Genomic DNA, 14741 nt, shown 5'->3' with positions numbered 1-14741 from the left:
GGGGCTGGAGAGATGGTTCAGTGGTTAAGAGCACTGATTATTCTTCTAGAACATAGGTTTTCAGAATCTATGTGGTAGCTAACAACCATCTGTAACTCAAGATCTACAGGATCAAATGTCCTCCTTCTGGCCTCCAAAGCACCAAGAACAAATATGTTAAAAACAGGCATACATGCAGGCAAAACATGCACATACATTTTAAAAAGATAGGATGACTGTCTCCTTTTGGGGTTTTATAGTTCTTCGTCTGCAAAAGCTATTCAATTTCACACAATTTTGCATGGTTCTTATGTCACCAGTGATAGTGATGAAAATCAAATCATTGCTTTGTGACATGGATTTGAGTATTGACTTTTACTAAATGAAACTATTTATTTTATATTTTAGCTCTTGCCCATTGTTATTAGGATTCTATCAAAGGGAGATGAAGCCTCAACCCTACCCTGCAGACTATCAAAGCAGATGCTGATACTTATGGCCAACTGTTGGGCAGTGTGCATGGAATCTTACGTAAGAAATGGGAAATAGTAAGATCTGGAGAGGACAGGAACTCCACAAGGAGAGCAACAGAACCAGAAATTTGAACACAGGAGTCTTCCCAGAGACTCATACTCCAACCAAGTACCATGCATGGAGATAACCTAGAACCTCTGCACAGACGTAGCCCATGGCAGTGTAGTGTACAAGTGGGTTACATAGTAATGGGAAGAGGGACTGCCTCTGACATAATCTGATTGGCCTGCTCTTTGGTCACCTCCCCCTGAAGGGGGGAGCAGCCTTGCCAGGCCACAGAAGATGACAATGCAGCCGTTCCTTTTGAGATTTGATAGACTAAGCTCAGAAGGAAGGAGAGGAAGAACTCCCCTATCAGTAGACTTGGGGAGGAGCATGCGTGAAGAAGTGGGAGGGAGGGTGGGATTAGGAGGGGAGGAGAGAGGAGCTTATGGGGGGATATAAAGTGAATAAAGTGTAATTAATGAAAAAAGAAAAAATAAAAAAGAATATAGTCAACTATATTCTTTTTATAGTAAAGCTGGGATGAGCGAGGTGATCCTCTCCAGGGAAGAAAATACCAGTTGGTTATCCAATACTAAATGGTTACCTCTGAAATATACGTACAAGTAACATTATATGGACAAAGCAGGTATACTTAGAAATATAATTTATATAAAATACACATATGCATGCAATAACAATTAGTGAAAAAAAGACCATAAATTTAAAGGAGAGTTGGTAAGGATAGGAGGGTTTTGAGGGAAGAAAGAGAAGAAAGAAACATTGTGAATGAATTACAATTATAAAAATTAGAAAAGGAGACATGAAATAAAATTAAGTTTCAACTGAAGGATGGATGATTCCTTTACATTTTATATAATTTGAAAGGTAATATTAGTTAACATAATTATGTTATAGTTAACATAGGAAACCTAATGGAAAAATAACCTGTGAATTTAAAAGTACATTTATGCTTAGCAGTAATATTTTATCATGTTAGTTTGCATTTATTAAAACACTCCTCTTAGGACTTGGGGCTGTACTTCAGTAGAACATGCATAACTGACATGTGTGACTTCTAGCCATACCATGATAAGAACCCAGTAAACAAATACGCTCTTTTAGTGATTGATTGAGGAGTTTGGTTGCTAACAATCTTTATATGAACCTCAGATGATTATTACAAAAGATCATGTTTTGTATGGTCTTATTTGCATATGGACTTAATTGCCTATTATTACATAATTTAAATTTTTACTACTTAACTGTGTTCATGTGTGTGTGGGTTCAGTTGTGGGTGTAGGCACAAGTGTGTGTGTATGTGTGCGTGTGTGTCTGGTATAGATGCAGGTATTAATCCTGTTTGTTACTTAGGAGATGTCCTTTGAGTCTTTCATTGGGATCTGGGATTTACTAATTCTGCCAAACTGGCTAGTCAAGAGCCCTGGGCATCCACCTGTCTTTACCTCCCTAGTATTATACTGGGATTATAGTCATACACTACCATGATCAGCATTTTACCTCAATGTTGGAGATCAAACTCAGTTCTTCAAATTTACATAGCTAGCCCTTTACTAACTTATCTATCTTCTCAGTCTTCAGGTTTCATTTTAATGGACATATTATATTGTAAATTTATGTTAAGAAAATCTCATATCATTTGCAATTCTGGCTATATACATTCTACTATGGTTTTCATGTGAATACAAGGAAAACCACAGTGCAAACTTCTGCCCTTGTACTTCATTTTCAGTGGCACCAGTTCTACAGATACAAGCTATAACTTATCTGAGATTATCTGATGTGTAGCTGGGAGATTTTACCCTGTAGGGTCACAGTTTATGCTAATGACAAAAGCAAGACACTATGAAAAATTTAGGAAGAGAAGAGCCCAGGATTTTAAAAGGAGGGTAAGTTGGAGAATAAAAAGTAGCAAAGTGTTGAGGCTATTGTGATCAACTTGGAAAGAAAGATTAAGTAGCTATGTCCCATTTTCTTTAAGTTGACTAGGAAGAGGTAGAATTTAGGCACCCTCTAAATTACCTTGTCAGTCATGCTGAGGCCAATAAATTACCTTGTCAGTCATGGTGAAACCGATTACAGTGGATGAACAGTGGCTTGGATTCTCTGCATGCCTGACAACAGCAGATGAAGGGTCTCCAGCTCCACAAAACTTTTGATGAGGAAGTGTTCCCATGGCTCTGTGTGGGAGCAGAGGAGTGATCGCAAACACTATCTTTGGGTGACCAAGATATGAGTGTTGCCAGTTGGATAGTCAGCTGAAAGAGTTCTTATAACTCTGTGAGCACAGCCTTCGACAGTTTCCACATGCAACATGGTGGCCATCAAGTTCTGTTCCAGTCCCATGAACAGACAAGAAGAGTACAATGTACCTGAGAACATCATGACTTCCAAGGTGTACTTAGTTTTATATTCAAGATTTACAGTTTGGTTGAAGAGTATTTATGCCATTAAAGCAAATTTGTTTTAAACTATTTGTGGCATCAATGCCAATTTGTCATAAAGTATTTGTATCCCTAAAGGCAGTTTCTTGTATAAATGAATGCTCTTCTAACTGAGATTGGACCTTTTAGTGCCTGTGGTATTTTCATCTATCTAAAGCCTACACATTAGGTGTAGAGAAGCCCCATACATGGGGAGATCTGTAGTAAGGGGAGATGTGCAAATCTCAATTTCTCATCCTTGGCAACATAAACTAGTAGAATGGAGTTCCACAGAGTGGAAGGTGAGGTTTTGTTCAGTGAGCATCCTTCTGGGACTCCACACATGCTTGTATTGCACAGTCCTAAAGAGAAGAGTTTTATCTCTGAATTGAAAAAGGTTCTGAATGTTGGAGGAGTACCTGTCAATCCATTGAAATCTTGCCCCTCTGAAGACTTTTAGGGACACATTTCCAAGTGGCTGTCAACATGAGCCTTTCCCCAAAAATCTCCCCTGATTGCATTTAATTCTATTTCTAAGTAAATCAACTCCCTGGAACGTTTATGTAAGCATGTTGCTCAGCACATTTATTATCCAGCAGTTGGCTTACCTGGAAAATGCCTCTTTGCTCAGTCTTTGTGAAAGTGATGGTGGCATAAATAGCCCTCTTGGGAACTTTCACGCTTTCTGATTTTTGATGCCTGATGAGTAAGAGAACTGCATAGCTCAATCAACAGAAGGGAAAACACAACACTAACATTCTTTTCTGCTGAACAGTTCTTTCCAGCTGTTTGATTGAAATTTTCTACTTTACTTGTGTTATGTTTAATTTTTTAAAGTGTAATATTTATTTATTTTTTTAATTTTTATTAATTATACTTTATTCACTTTGTATCCCCCCTGTAGCTCCCTCTCTCCTTCCCTCCCAATCCCACCCTCCTTCCCCTCCCCAAGTCCACTGATAGGGGAGGTCTTCCTCTCCTTCCTTCTGATCCTAGTCTATCAGGTCTCATCAGGGGGTTATGTTTTATTTTAAATCCACATATTGCATACTTTAAAAACTGAATATTAAAATTAGAGATTCTCTCCACATAAATTGTTACCACATTATAATTTATGTCCAAGAACAAATGTGTGTTTTCCAAACAATATTCCTGTTTTGGAGCCTCACCCACACAGTGATGGTGTTGAAAGTTGATCCTCTGTTAGTTGGTCGTGTCATGAGTGTGGATTCTCATGGATAGAATTGACGTCCTTTTCAAGGAGACCCTAAAGAACACCTTTCCCATGCACTGCATGAAGATATATGGAGAAGGCTCATTTGTGGTTCAGGAAACAGCCCTCTCAAGACACTAAAACTTCCATGCTTTGACTTTGGATTGCTAGCCTCCAGGACCATCAACATTTATTGTCTCTTATTTATAAGACACTCAGTTTATGGAGTTCATTTATATCAGTCTAAGTGATCTAATATCTCCTAATGAACCTTGTTTACCTACCCAGTATCCAGTACTCTTATACACACTATACGCAAATCCATGTGTTCATGCCATATTCAAACATATACATGGAACTAAGACACACTGACCAACAGGAACAAGTCAGTGGAGAACAAAGCAGTCACTTTTAATGACTCATCTGACAAAATTTTATTACCTTCTGGAAACGTTACTTCCATCAGCTGCTGAATTGGAAAATCTTTTTAAAGCAAATATAAAAGAATACATTCTTAGCTGATAAGACTAAGATTTATTTTTTGGAGGGTAAAAATTTTGTTTCCATTTTATGAGATAAAGTAGATTTAACTTCAGAAAATCATAGTGTGTATTTTATAACCAAACTTTAATTGTGTCTTGCTTTGATTATCATTATGTAACTTTGACATACAGTCATTTGTTTGGGTTACAGTATTATAAAATTCTCAACATTTTACTACAATTTAAAAATAACAATGTTGAGCTAGAAATATAGATCATTTGGTACAGTGCCTGTCTACTATACATGTGGCACTCCGTTCAATGCACAGTACCTGAAAGATGAAGTCAGGAGAATTGAGACTTCAAAGGGAGCCTGGGCTACACAGTGAGTTTGAGGCCAGCATGAAACCCTTTCTCAAAAAATAAAATGTTATACATAGGAGCGTAGGGGGATGACTGATAGAGTAAGGTTTCTGCAGTGTAGAATTGAATTCATGTTCAGAATTCATGAAAAAAGTCGGGCATGGCTGCTCATGTCTGTAAGTCTAGTGGTGCAGGCGAGTGATAGGCAGTTCCTGGAGCTCCATGACCGTCCATTTTTAGCTGATGGGATCACTGAGAGACCCTGATTCAAAAGGTAAGGCATAATGTGGTAGAAGAGAACCTAGTGCTATTCTTCAACCTCCACATGTGCTGCCACACACATGGACATGACCTGCATGCACACTTGTATGTACATGCATACACATGAACACACACAAATATTATATATTTAAAAATCATTTTTTAGTTGTTCTTGAGCTGGAAAATCTGGTTCTCTAGAGTTGCATATGCAATCCACACCATCCTGTGAACACTGTAAACATGCCTTTGCAATTATCATTTAATTTACACCAGGTGTTTCTGTGAAGCTACACCTGCTGTCATCTGTTTGAATCCATGGTGCTTGATTTATACATGAGCAACATGAGTATACCAAGAGTGCATAGGGCTAAATTGCTTTTCTATTCTCCTGTCTAATATGCACAATCACTGAACTGTGACAAAAATGTGGGAATTTAAACATTACCTGCTTCACCAGGAGATACACAACCCTACTGCCTTTCATTCTAAAGTCTTTCTTTCTTGTTCACTTTTATAGTACAGAGATGTAGCTGTTAACACATAGTTTCTAATGCATGTTGAATTTTTGTTAACTATTCCACAGTTAAAAAAAAAAATCCCTTCTTTTACTTGTTCAGACAAAAACCTGACATCAATTTCTATTGACCACACCAGTGCTTAAGCAAAGCCAGGAATGAGCCTACCCGATGTACTTCCATTATGTCAGGCATAGGCAATACATGGACAATGCCCTACGATAAGAAAAAGCAGCTGTGTTTGGGAAGTGTTATGCCTAGATTGCAAGACCCCAAGAGACCACCAGGAGTTGAGTCTATTGCAAAACACATGAGGATCTTTTTATTACAAGCTCAATCTTGGTTCCCAATCCCTTCTGACACAGCAGGTTGGGAGAGTGGCCCATGCTCAGGGTAAGTTGTGATCTAAAGGCTCCAGTCCCTCCCAGTCCTTCCCCAGGCAGGGGAATTCCTGCCTGGCAAGTGTCAATTGGTTGAAACACAAAAGGGGATGTTGCATTTTGAATTTATTGGTTGTACAAAGGCTCTAAAACCATTAAAGGTCTGGCTTCCCTTGTTTGGCTGTTTTAAGGGAGAGCAGGGATCTGTGCTGGTTTCCTAGCAACTGTATCTCTACTGGGCAGGAAAAAAAATGCAGTAAGGCTGGTTCCTCCCAGCAGGTGGTGGGACATGTCTCCACCTGTCTGGCCTTGTCAGGCTTGTGCTTTAAACTTCAAAGCACAATACCTCAAAAAACCTAATTTTTATTTCTTTGGTCAATCAGAAGTAACACAGCATCTTTTACACCCTGGTTTGAGTGGGAAATTACCTTAGGGCCAAAATGGGTGGGAATAATTGAATATTTATTTATTTATCTTGTATAGTATATACATGTGAAAGTGGTCATGTTTACATATACATATGTGTGATCCACATATGTTTGGAGGCCAGAGGTCAACACTGGGTGTCTTCTTTCACTCATTATCCACCTTATTTTTTTGAGACAGATTCTCTCATTGAGCTTGAAGCTCACAGCTTGGCTATTCAACAAGATCTAGACATCCATATGTTTCCACCTCTTAAACACTAGGATTACAATGACACCACCAGTCTATCATTTTACATGGGTAATTGAACATCCAAACTCTGGTTGTCATAGTTACACAGTAAGTAGATTGCTTCCCCATCTCTCTTTTTCTCTGTCTGTCTCTGTCTCTTTCTGTGTGTGTGTGTGTATGTGTGTGCACCTTTATTTTATTTCTGGTCCTGGATTTCTACAGGTTTTATGAGGATGACTATCTCTTCTCATCTATATACCATGGATAATTTTATTTTATTATTCTATGCTGCATCTTTAAGGAAATAAAATGAAAGAAGTGGAAGAAAGGTCCTGGTGGGGCAAGGTTGGGTACTTAGCTTGTGCCTTACCAATAAATAATTTTCACCAAAGTGTGACTCTTGGCCAAGAGAAAGCAGAAGGTCTAGACCACTCCATTCAGTATGGTTTTAGATTTGTTTATAATATGCCATATTTTTGAAAAGCTGGGAATAACTGTTCATATGGGAAACCAGTGTACTGCAGTTCTTAGTGAAATGTGCATGTTGTACCAAAACAAAAATAAAAACAAAAACCATTTTAGAATGTTCTCCTTATCACTTGTGAGCTTTGAGTAAGTTGCTGTTCTTCCTTAGCCACAATTTTCTTAGCTCTAAATTGGGAACCGTTTCAGTCAATTTTCTGTGGCTACAACAGAGCACCATAAGCCCGTTATTGTATAAACAAATATATATATATATATATATATATATATATATATATATGTGTGTGTGTGTGTGTGTGTATATATATATATATATATATATATATATATATATATATATATATATATAGTCACAATACTGACACCTGACAGATCCATGGTGGGATGGTCAGACATAGTGCAGTATAACATGAAAAATAATGAAAAATAATTTTTCTTATTGTGACAAAATAGTTTAGCAAAACTTCTTACCAGAGGAAATATTTGTTTTATTTTATGGTATTAAAGGTCTCAGCCAATGATTAATTGGCACCATTGTTTTTGGGAGTGTGGAAAAACAGAGTAACGAGATGGAGTGGGTACAGTATCACTCACTTCCTACAGATCAGGACAGAGAGAGTAACAGAGAAAAAGGGGAAAGAAACAAGGCAAATTTCAAAGGTCCCTCTAAATACATCTTTCCTCCACCCAGGCCACACTGTCTAAAGTGTTTATCACCCCCTAATAATGCCATTATTTTGGGTTAGCAAGGCTTTAGTTGTGGCTTTTGGTGACACTTCAGATCTAAATCATGGGAGCACTGTGGAAGTGAGGGTGAGAATAAGAGGAATAGAAACCAGGTACTCTAGGAACATCCAGATTATACCTTCCTCCATCTAAATCCCCTGCCTAGCTTGGTGCCCTGGGACACATTCAGTTGCCCTGAGCTACATGCTGTTCCCTGACTTCCATTGTCCAGCCACTACTCCACCTGATTTCAACAAGGCACATCCAGGTTAGACCCAATCCCCTAACCCTGCTGCCCTGCTTGGTATCCTAGGACATGCTAGTCTAACTGGAACTGCTGAGCTGAGTGCTTTCCCCTAACCCTTGACCTCCATTGTCTGGCCACTACTCCACTCTAGTTCAACAACCCTGATACTCTAAGTACATCTAAGTTTTCTGCACAAGGAACATCCAGGTTAGGTCCACCTTTCCAATATCTGCTCTACCAGGAATATCCAGGGCCAACCAGATGGCTAAAAGCCAGCATAAGAATACAATCAACAGGAGTCAAGGCAATATGGCACCTTCAGAGCACAGCTATACTATACACCAAGGCCTGGATATCCTAACAGAATTGAAAAACAGTAAAATGAGCTTAAATCTCATCTAATATCTGCCAATGGACCGGCATGCACTGCTAAGCACATAAAGCTCTGATTTGCCCGACCCAATGTAAGATGCTCTGTGATTCAGTCAAACCCTTTGCCAATGGCTTGCTTCCGTCCTGCAGGCTTCCTTCACTCTGCTAATGGTTTCCTTTGCTGTACAGAAGCTTTTTTTTTTTAAATTTCATCTTTCCATTTTGGAAGTTACTTCCTATGATACTGGAATCTTTTTCAGAAAATTCTTGCTTCAAAATGCTTTGAAGTGTATTCCTATAGACAGTTTGTTTCCTTTTTCTTTTTTTTTCAGTTTATTTTTTTTAATTTTATTTTTTTTTTCTTATCAGTTACATTTTATTAACTCTGTATCCCAGCCGTGTCCCGATCCCTCATTCCCTCCCAGTCCCTCCCTCCCTCATCTCCACCGTGCCCCTTGCCAAGTCCACTGATAGGGGCAACCTCCTCCCCATTCATCCGATCCTGTTTTATCAGGTATCATCAGGACTGGCTGCAAAGCTCTCCTCTGTGGCCTAACAGGACTGCTCCTCCCTTGAGGGGTGGGGAGGTCAAAGAGCCAGCCATTGAGTTCCTGTTAGAAATAGTCCTTGTTCCCCTCACTATGGGAAACCAATTGGTTACTGAGCTACCACAGGCTACATCTGAGCAGAGGTTCTAGGTTACATTCATACATGGTCCTTGGTTGCATGTCAGTCTCAGAAAAGACCCTGTGCCCAGATAAATTTGGTCCTTGTGGAGCTCCTATCCTTTCCTCATCAGACTAACTCCCCTTCTTTCTTATGATTCCCTGTACTCTGCCAAAGGTTTGGTCATGAGTCTTTGCTTTGAAAACACTGCTAGTTAGAGTTTTTCAAATGCGCTCAGTAGACTCCTGTCAATGTTTAGTGTGCATCCCATCTGTCTTTCAAAACGAGGATTGATAATCTTACCCCATGTCTGCTCTCTTGATTATCTTTTTTAGGTGTATAGATTTCATTATGTTTATCATATCTTATAGGTCTATATAATTGAGTATATACCGTGTTTGTCTTTCTCCTTCTGGGATATTTCACTCAGGATGATCTTTTCTAGGTCCCACCATTTGCCTGCAAATTTCATGATTTCCTCCTTTTTGATTGCTGAGTAGTATTCCATTGTGTAAAAATAGCACAATTTCTGTACCCATTCCTCCGTTGATGGACATCTGGGTTGTTTCCAGGTTCTGGCTATTACAAATAAAGGTGCTATAAACATGGTTGAGCAAATATCTCTTTTGTGTACTTGAGCAAACTTTGGGTATATACCTAGCAGTGGTATAGCTGGGTCTTGAGGAAGCACTATTCCTAATTGTCTTAGAAAGCGCCAGATAGATTTCCAGAGTGGTTGAACCAGTTTACATTCCCACCAGCAGTGGAGGAGGGTTCCCCTTTCTCCACATCCTCTCCAGCATGTGTTGTCCCTTGAGTTTTTCACTTTAGGCCATTCTGATGGGTGTAAGGTGATATCTCAGGGTCGTTTTGATTTGCATTTCCCTGATGGCTAATGAGGATGAGCATTTCTTTAAGTGTTTCTCTGCCATTCGATATTCCTCTGTCGAGAATTCTCTGTTTAGCTCTGTTCCCCATTTTTTAATGGGATTACTTTGTTTGCTGCTTTTCAGCTTCTTTAGTTCTTTGTATATACTCGATATTAGTCCTCTGTCAGATAAAGGGTTAGTGAAGATTCTTTCCCAATCTGTAGGCAGGCGTTTTGTTTTGATGACGGTGTCCTTTGCTTTACAGAAGCTTTTCAGTTTCATGAGGTCCCATTTATTGATTGTTGCTCTTAGAGCCTGTGCTGTTGGTGTTCTGTTCAGGAAGTTGTCTTCTGTGCCAATGAGTTCTAGGTTGTTCCCCACTTTTTCTTCTAACAGATTTAGAGTATCTGGTTTTATGTTGAGGTCTTTGATCCACTTGGACTTTAGTTTTGTGCAGGGTGATATAAATATAGATCTATTTTCATTTTTCTGCATGTGGACATCCAGTTGGACCAGCACCATTTGTTGAAGATGCTGTCTTTTTTCCATTGAATGGTTTTGGCTTCTTTGTCAAAAATCGAGTATTCATAGGTGTGTGGGTTTATTTCTGGGTCTTCTATGCGGTTCCATTGATCCTCCTTTCTGTTTTTATGCCAATACCATGCAGTTTTTATTACTATTGCTCTGTAGTACAACTTGAGATCAGGGATGGAGATACCTCCGGATGATCTGTTGTTGTACAGGATTGTTTTGGAGATTCTGGGTTTTTTGTTTCTCCATATGAAGCTGAGAATCTTTTTTTCAAGGTCTGTAAAGAATTGAGTTGGTATTTTGATGGGAATTGCTTTGAATCTGTAGATTGCTTTTGGCAGGATGGCCATTTTCACAATGTTAATCCTACCAATCCATGAGCACGGGAGATCTTTCCATCTTCTGAGATCTTCTTCAATTTCTTTCTTCAGAGACTTGAAGTTTTTCTCAAACAGGTCTTTCACTTGCTTGGTTAGTGTCACCCCAAGGTACTTTATGTGGTTAGTGGCTATTGTGAAGGGTGTTGTTTCCCTAATTTCTTTCTCGGCCATTTTGTCTTTGGTATACAGGAGGGCTTCTGATTTTTTTGAGTTGATTTTGTATCCTGCCACTTTGCTGAAGGTGTTTATCAACTGGAGGAGTTCTTTGGTTGAATTCTTGGGGTCGCTCATATATACTATCATATCATCTGCGAATAGTGACACTTTGACCTCTTCCTTTTCGATCTGTATCCCCTTGATCTCCTTTAGTTGTCTTATTGCTCTGGCTAGGACTTCAAGTACTATGTTGAAGAGGTAGGGAGAGAGTGGGCAGCCTTGTCTTGTCCCTGATTTCAGTGGGATTGATTTAAGTTTCTCTCCATTGAGTTTGATGTTGGCTATAGGCTTGCTGTATATTGCCTCTACTATGTTTAGGTATGTGCCTTGTATTCCTGATCTCTCCAAGACTTTAAACATAAATGGGTGTTGGACTTTGTCAAATGCTTTTTCAGCATCTAAGGAGATGATCATGTGGTTTTTCTCCTTCATTTTGTTTATGTGGTGGATTACATTGATGGATTTCCTTATGTTGAACCACCCTTGCATGCCTGAGATGAAGCCTACTTGGTCGTGGTGGATGATATCTTTGATGTGTTCTTGGATTCGGTTTGCAAGTATTTTATTGAGTATTTTTGCGTCAATGTTCATAAGAGAGATAGGTCTGAAGTTCTCTTTTTTTGTTGGGTCTTTGTGTGGTTTAGGTATCAGGGTGACTGTGGCTTCATAGAATGAGTTTGGTAATGTACCTTCTGTTTCTATTTTGTGGAATAGTTTGAGGAGAATTGGTGTGAGCACTTCTTTGAAGGTCTGGTAGAATTCTGCGCTGAAACCATCTGGCCCAGGGCTTTTTTTGGAGGGGAGACTGTGAATGACTGCTTCAATTTCCTTGGGGGATATTGGGTTGTTCAGTCTTTCTACCTGATCTTGACTTAATGTTGGAAGATGGACTCTATTAAGAAAATTGTCCATTTCATTTAGATTTTCAAATTTTGTGGCATATAGGCTTTTGTAGTATGACCTGATGATTGTTTGAATTTCCTCTGTGTCTGTAGTTATGTCACCCTTTTCTTCTCTGATTTTGTTGATTTGGATAGATTCTCTCTGCTTTTTAGTTAGTTTGGCTAAGGGTTTGTCTATCTTGTTGATTTTCTCAAAGAACCAGCTTTTTGCTTCATTGATTCTTTGAATAGATTTATTTGTTTCTAATTGATTGATTTCAGCCCTGAGTTTGATTATTTCCAGCCTTCTGCTCCTCTTGGGTGTATCTGCTTCTTTTTTTTCTAGGGTTTTCAGTTGGGCCATTAAGTTGTTTGTATGTGGTGTTACAAATTTCTTCTTGCAGGCACTTAGTGCTATAAATTTTCCCCTGAGCACTGCTTTCAATGTGTCCCATAAATTTGGGTATGTTGTGCCTTCATTTTCATTGAATTCTAGGAAGTCTTTAATTTCTTTCTTTATTTCTTCCTTAACCCAGCTGTCGTTGAGTAACAGGTTGTTCAGTTTCCATGTGCGTGTAGGCTGTTTGTTATTTCTGTTGTTGTTGAGGTCCAGCTTAAGTCCATGGTGGTCAGATAGAATACAAGGGATTATTTCAATCTTTTTGTATCTGTTGAGGCTTTCTTTATGACCAACTATATGGTCTATTTTGGAGAAGGTTCCATGCGGTGCTGAAAAGAAGGTATACTCTTTTGAGTTTGGATGAAAAAGATCTGTAGACGTCTATTAGGTCCATTTGATTTAGGGTCTCTGTAAGTGTTTTTATTTCCCTATTTGTTTTCTGTCTAGTTGATCTGTCCCTTGGTGAGAGTGGAGTGTTGAAGTCTCCCACTATTAGGGTTTTAGGATCAATGTGTGATTTAAGCTTTAATATTGTTTCATTTACGAATATAGGTGCTCTTGTATTTGGGGCATAGATATTCAAAATTGTGATGTCCTCTTGGTGGATTTTTCCTTTGATGAGAATATAGTGGCCGTCCTTATCTTTTTTGATTAACTTGGGTTGAAAGTCTATTTTATTAGATATTAGGATGGCTACTCCCGCTTGTTTTCTGGAACCATTTGCTTGAAAGACATTTTTCCAGCCCTTTACTCTGAGGTAGTGTTTATCTTTGTTGCATAGGTGTGTTTCTTGGATGCAACAGAATGTTGGATCCTGTTTCCGCAACCATTCTGTTAGTCTGTGTCTTTTAATTGGGGAGTTGAGTCCGTTGATGTTGATAGAAACTAGTGACCAACAATTGTTACTTATTTTAGATGTGGTGTTGGTGGTGTCACTGAGTTTCATTGCTTGTCTTCTTTTGGTTTTTTTGTTGTGTAGTTATCTATTTCCTCTGTTTCCTTCGATGTAGTTGTTTTCTTTGGTTTGGAGTTTCCCTTCTAGTAACTTCTGTAAAGCTGGGTTACTATGTAGATATTGTTTAAATTTGGTTTTGTCTTGGAATATCTTGAATTCTCCATCTATGTTGATTGAAAATTTTGCTGGGTATAGTAGTCTGGGTTGGAATCTGTGGTCCCTTAAGGACTGTATGATTTCTGTCCAGGCCCTTCTGGCTTTCATAGTTTCTGTTGAGAAATCTGGTGTGATTCTGATAGGTCTACCTTCATATGTTACTTGGCCTTTTTCCCTTGCTGCTTTTAGAATTTTTTCTTTGTTTTGTAGGTTCAGTGTTTTGACTATGATGTGACGTGAAGAATTTCTTTTCTGGTCTAGTCTACTTGGTGTTCTGTAGGCCTCTTGTATGTTTATGGCCATCTCCTTCTTTAAGTTGGGAAAGTTTTCTTCTATAATTTTCTTGAAAATATTTTCCGGACCTTGGAGCCTGATGTCTTCTTTTTCTTCTACTCCTATTATTCTTAGGTTTTGTCTTTTCATGGTGTCCTTGATTTCTTGGATGTTTTGTGTTTGGAACTTTTCTGATTTTATTTTTTCTTTGAGAGACGTGTCAATTTCCGCAAGTGTATCTTCAGCTCCTGAGATTCTTTCTTCCATCTCTTGTATTCTGTTGGTGATGCTTACCTTTGTGGTGCCTGATCTTTTCTCTATGTTCTCCAGCTCCTGGTTTTTCTCTATTTGTGTTTTCTTCATTGATTCTAATTCTGTTTTCATGTCTTGCACCATTTCCTTCATCTGTTTGAATGTGGACTCCTGTTTTTCAATGATAGCTTCTATTTTTTTGTCCGTTTCCGCTCTATGTATCACTAATTGTGCCTCTACTTCTTTGGGTATAATTGCCTGTATTTCTATGAGAGCTTTGTTTATTTCTTCTTTATTTGCCTTCATTTGTGTGGACATTTCTTTGAGAGCTTTGTGCATTTCTTCTCTGTTTGCCTCAATTTTCGTGGTCATTTCTCTGAGTGCACGATTTGTTTCCTCTTGGTTAGTCTCGATTTCTTTGGTTATTTCTCTGAGGGCTTTGTTCATTTCATCTCTATGGGCCTCTAATAGCTGGAGAAACATAGTTTTGAGGTCGTTTTCTTGTATATCTAGTGAATTGAAGT

Source organism: Psammomys obesus, unplaced genomic scaffold (genome assembly GCF_907164565.1).
Source record: "Psammomys obesus unplaced genomic scaffold, mPsaObe1.curated_primary_1811, whole genome shotgun sequence".
Classification (NCBI taxonomy): domain Eukaryota; kingdom Metazoa; phylum Chordata; class Mammalia; order Rodentia; family Muridae; genus Psammomys; species Psammomys obesus.
The sequence above is the reverse complement of the archived record's forward strand: the minus strand, read 5'-3'. Positions refer to the sequence as shown.